Below are 6,130 nucleotides of genomic sequence, written 5' to 3' on the forward strand. Positions count from 1 at the left end.
TTAGGAGGAGGGTCTCATTGCCCACTCCTACAGTGACACATTACGTCCAACAAGGTTGCACCTCCCTAGTAGTGCCACTTCCTGGGCCAAGCATAGTCAGACCAACACAGTCCCGAATTGCCAGAACTTGGAAGCAGCCAAGCCATACTTCAGCCGAAGAATGAGTCAGTAGACAATGGCAGAAAGGGATGTGCTGTCATGCTAGGGAACACTAGGGGAAGGGGACCTTGAAGTGCATACGCTGAGTGCAAGGGGACCTTGAAGTGCATACGCTGAGTGCTAGGCTCACCTGAAGATGAGGCCGGATCATGATTCCCAATTCTGTGATGTTCTGGAAAGGGCAAAAAGGAGGAGGGCAGGGATTCTCAGGGCAGTGAAGCTGCCCTGCATAAGGTGCTATAAGGTTGGGTCCCTAGCTCTGCACCTGTGCCCAAACCAACAGGCTACACAGCCAGAAGTGCATGGACCTTCAGAAAAATCCAGAAGCCTGGTGGTGATGATTTGTCAATGTGGGTCACCGACTGCGCTGTGGACATGACTCCAGTGGGATGTTGGATTTGGGGACACTACACTTAATATTCACTCAAAAAATAAAAAACCAAATGACTCCAGAAATAAGGCCAAAGGTCTGTGTACTGGCTAGTTTTGTGTCAACTTGACACAGCTAGAGTTATCACAGAGAAAGGAGCTTCAGTTGAGGAAATGCCTCCATGAGATCCAACTGTAAGGCATTTTCTCAATTAGTGATCAAGGGGGGAGGTGCCCTTGTGGGTGGGACCATCTCTGGGCTGGTAGTCTTGGTTCGATAAGAGAGCAGGCTGAGCAAGCCAGTAAGTAACATACCTCCATGGCCTTTGCATCAGCTCCTGCTTCCTGACCTGCTTGAGTTCCAGTCCTGACTTCCTTGGTGATGAATAGCAATGTGGAAGTGTAAGCCAAATAAACTCTTTCCTCCCCAACTTGCTTCTTGGTCATGATGTTTGTGCAAGAATAGAAACCCTGACTAAGACAATCTGCATCCATCCAGGTCACTCAAGATGGTCCTGGATACTGGAGCCAGGGTAAATGTACCTACTCACTGGCTTGCCTATGCCAGAAAACGCCAAGGAATTTACAGACACTAAGAAGTATGAGTTCAAAAGGCCTCAGAACACTGGATATGAAGCTGTTACTATTGATTTCTACACACTAATGTCAGATATAAGAACAGGAAAGTTTAAAATGCTGTAATAGCCACAGGTCCTCCCAAAATTAGAGACTTAGATGCAGATATAAGTATAATGTGCAGGACTTAAATACCAAAAAAACAACCAACCAAAACAAAATAAAAACACATTGGAAGAAATAAAAAACAATCCAAACCAAAGAGAGACATATCTTGATCATACATCAAAAGACCCAACATGATAAAAATGTCGATTCTTTCTGCCAAAAGCTCTGCTCTGTGAAAGTTCCTGCTAAGAAGATAAAAAGACAAGCCGTATAAGAGGAAAACATTTGCAAACACATATGCAACGAGGAACTAATAGCCAAAACACACAAAGAAGATTCAGAACTAAACGCCGTGATGCTGTAGCCTCCAAATCAGGGGCTGAGGATGCAGCTCAGTCTGTAGAATGCTCACCTAACAGGCACAAATCCCCATGATCAAGCGGCAGCACTACGTAGCCGGGGCACGATGAAGCATGGATGGTAACCTCAGCTTTTGGGAGACAAAGGCAGGAGGATGAAAAGTTCAAAACCATCCTCAGTGACACAGCAAGTTTGAGGTGAGCCTGAGATATGTCAGACTCTGTCTCAAAGGAGAAGGGGGGGGGGGAGAGGAAGGGGGAGATGAGGAGGAGAAGAGGTGAGAAAAATGGTTGAGAGAATCAAAGTAGACAAGAGCCCAGAAGGCAAATGATTCTGATGGAGGCCAATTACCTGTTTTAATTTTGTTGGATGTGCTTTTAGCCTTGTGTCTAAAACACTACTTCTTAGTCCAATCCCCTGAAGATTCTTCTGTCTGACAATCTACCCACTTCATATAAGCCTTTGGTCCATCCTAAGGTAATTTCGCCCATGGCCAAGTTTAGTTCCATCTTTATTCTTTTACATGTGGATACCTCAGTACCACGAGAAACTACCCTGTGTCAGAAAGCAACTATTTATAAATGTGAGGTTTATTTCCAAACTTTAAATTCCATCCCAGTGACTAATACATGTCCCAATGCCAAGAACACACAGTCCCGATGAGCATGGCTTTGTAGACATCTGAGCCTTCTCTGTCCTATTCAGTGTTGTCTGAGCTGTTCTAGTTCCTCCTGGGACCTGTGAACTTTAGGATCCACCTCACGCATAGTCTATGCAGGGAAGCCATCTGGGGTGCCAAGGGGAACTCTGTCATGTCTATAGACCATCCTAGAGAACATCACCATCTGAACATCACCACGTCTTCCACTCCATGAATATGGGATGTCTTAACATTTGCCTGGATCTTGCTTCATTTCCCCTTTCAGAGCCCAAGTCTTAACCTTTGTGATGCCAATCATGACTGTCAATGCAGCTGGATAGAGGGGATCTCAGTAGAAGAATTCCCTCCAACAGCCTGGCCTGAGTGTGTGTCTATGGGGGATTGCCTTGGTTGAAGATTAATGTAGGAGGGTCCTGCCCACTATGGGTGATATTAACCCTAGGCTGGTGGTCCTGGGTTATAGCTGAATGTGAGCCAGAGAGGAAGCCAGTAAGCAGAGTCCCCCCCCCCCCAACCTGGTTTTTGTTCCAGGTTCCTGAGTGTTTGTTCCTTGAGTTCTTGCCCTGACCTTGAACTTCTTTCCTGAACTTGAGTTCTTCCCTCAGTGCTAGACCGTGACCTAGAATGTTAGGCTGAAACCCACCACAGTGTAACATCACAGAACACCCAACAGAACAACAAAGTCAAGAATTACAGCAAACATGGATGGGGATGCTGAAGAGAGGGTGGTATCACATAAAACAGCCAGGCTGGAAATATTATGCCAGTTTCTTTTTAAGGATCACAGGGCAGGGATGGAGGAGGGAGATGCCCCTGTAGTTAAGACCACTGGCTGCTCTTCTAGAAGACCCAGGTTCCCAGTCACCACATTAAGCAGCTCATTACCTATAATTCCAGTTCCAAGGTATATGATGCCCTCTTCTGGCCTCCATAGGTACTGCACACTAGTATACACACACACACACACACACACACACACACACACACACACACACTTACATGTAATTAAAATTTTTTAAAAATCAATCTTTAAAAACTGAACATGGGGGGGGCTGGAGAGATGGCTCAGTGGCTAAGAGCACTGGCTGCTCTTCCAGAGGTACTGAGTTCAATTCCCAGCACATACATGGTGGCTCACGATCATCTGTAATGAGATCCAATGCCCTCTTCTGGTGTCTGAAGACAATGACAGTGTACCCATATACATAAAATTAATAAATAATTCTTTTTAAAAATTGCAGTTATTACTTATATACTGGTACATAGCCCAGAAGTCATGCCCCAGGTATTTGTTCCAGATAATTCAAAACTAAAATCCACATAAAAACCCACACTGCTCACGGTGGCTACACTGATAAGAGGATCAGACTGGAAGCAGGTTTCTTCTCCAGGCCAGTGACTAGACAAACTGTGGTACATCTACCCTGTGGAATACTAGATAGCAATAAAAATGAACTGCTTATATACAGAGAGATCTGAGAATTAGTGTTTAGAGGCAAAAAGCTATATACTGTAATATACTGTGTATTATATATAAGTTATATACTGTATAGTTCCACTTCTATGACATGCTTAAAGTTTCTCAAAGATATGGTGAACATATTAATGATTGCCAGGGGTCAAGGAGATGGGGGGGACAGGAGGGAAGAGGGGGTGGTTATAAGAGAGGACAGAGGAGTAGGTTAGGCAAAATGACACATGCCCTTAGTCCCAGCATTCAAGAGACAGAGGCAGGAGGATCTCCATGTGTTCAAGGCCAACCTGGTCGACATAGACCTGTTTCAAAACAAACAACAGAGAATATGCAAGAGCACGTAATTAAAATATTTAAGCCTGAGCCCTACAGCGATCCCATTAAACACTTGTGAATGAAGAGCTCTAAGTGAAACATGTACACGTGTATGTGACATGTATACACATGCACACATGTGCATGCCTAGACAATAAATAAATGTGAATACTGTTTTAAAACCATGTGTTTATAAAAGATATCCATGGCGTGAGCCTAGAGGCGGGATATGAAAATTAAGGGAGGGAGAATATACCGTGCTCACTAACCCAAACCAGCAAACCAACCAGAGCCTGTCTGTATTGATGAAGTTGGGGATAGGAAAAGGAGAAGGGAGTGGAAGACAAAGGGAGGGGAGGTGAAAGGGGGAGGGGTGGGGGAGGGGGTCTGAATGACTAAGAAACAGACACAGCTCAGGAGCCAGCAACTGTGTCCAAATGGATGCTGGCGTTTAGCTGGCTGAAAACTAATGAGCAAACCACACCTCCTACAAATTAAAAATAGATTGGTAAGAGAGACACAGAAGGAAAAGAGCAATAATGATAAACAGCCAAGGGGGAGAAGCTAAACAACGCAGAGGGCCGCAATCGTTCCCCAGCAAGACACTTCAGGATAAAAGTAAGAACCATATAGAGTCTCAGGAGCAGGCATTTGAAAGACACCGTTACAGGTGAGACAGGCATCAACAGATGCGAGACCACTGTGGCTGGGTGGGCCTGAGTTCCCGGGACACACACAGAGGGACACGGGGCCCAGCTCATCAGCACCGAGAGGCAGGTCCTGTCGGGAAAGAGGTTGTGATGTGCATTTCCGATAATGGGGGTTAGAGACCTGGTAAATGACTTCCATGAAGCATCTGGCTCTATTCTGACATGTCCCTTTGACCTCTGACCCTTTCACTGTGTGAGCATTCCGCACGCTTTCCCAAAGAGCTGGCAACAAGGGTACCTTAGAGTCAAAGGGCGGCCCCACCCAGCACCACGCCCACAAGCACTTTGATCTTAGACTTCAAATCCAATTATGTAGTTAGCTCTTTAGTGTGGTAGCCAGGCTGTCAGCACTATACATTTTTTCCTATTTACTTATTCACTTTATATCCTGACCACAGCCCCACCTCTCCTCCCAATCCTCTCCGCACACAGCCCCTCCCTTTTCTCTTCTGAGAAGGAGGAGACTCCCCTGAGTACCAACCCACCCCAGCACATCAAATCACTGTAGGACTAGGCACGTCCTTGCCCACTGAGGCCAAACAAGGCAGCCCAGTTAGGGGAGCAGGATCCATCTCAGGCAACAAAGTCAGGGACAACCCCAACTCCTGTAGTTGGGGGACCACATGAAGACCAAGCTGCTCATCTGCTACATGTGTGTGGCGGTTCAGTCTCTGGGATCCCCCAAGGGTCCAGGTTAGTTGACTCTGTTGCTCTTCTTGTGAACAACCAAACATTAGACAGAGCTTGGTGGGTCATGTGGAAGAGTTGGAGGAAGGATGGAGAACTCCATACATTTTTATTGTCCATAAATGCAGAAATGTTTGAAAGTAAAATGCCCCTGAGGGTTCCATGTTTGAACATTTAGTCCTGAGCTGCTGATTCGTTCCATCTGGGGAAGCTATGGTGCCTTTAGGTGGCAGGGTCATTCTGGAGAAGGTTGGTCTCCAGGGTTACAGCTTATCCTTGCTTCCAGCCTTCTGTCTCCTGTCCCGCTGAGATATCAGCCAACATCTGCAATAAGCCCCCATCACCACAGAGAACCCCTGCTGCCATTTCCCCATCTTGGTGGACTGTGCCACCTCAACCATGAGCCAAAATAAATCTCTCTTCTCAGACTTGCTGTCCCTGTTCGTTCACAGTGCAGAGAAGGCAGCCTATGTAAAGAAGTGATGCGGAGGAGCAGAGCTGCTGACGGACCTGGCCGTGTGGTTCTTGGGCCTTTGAACTGGCTTGTGGAAGGAATGTGGAAGAGTTTGAAGCTCAGAGGTGGTGAAATCCTAGAATGGTTTGAGCAAAGATTAGCATGTGGGAGTTTAGAACATCAGAATGCCAAGTAAAGTATAAGCAGTAAAGGCTTCAGATGTCCATGGTATGTGTTGTCACCGAAGGCCATGCTGA

This window comes from Mus caroli, unplaced genomic scaffold (genome assembly GCF_978045245.1).
Source record: "Mus caroli unplaced genomic scaffold, Mus_caroli_1 scaffold_16, whole genome shotgun sequence".
NCBI lineage: Eukaryota > Metazoa > Chordata > Mammalia > Rodentia > Muridae > Mus > Mus caroli.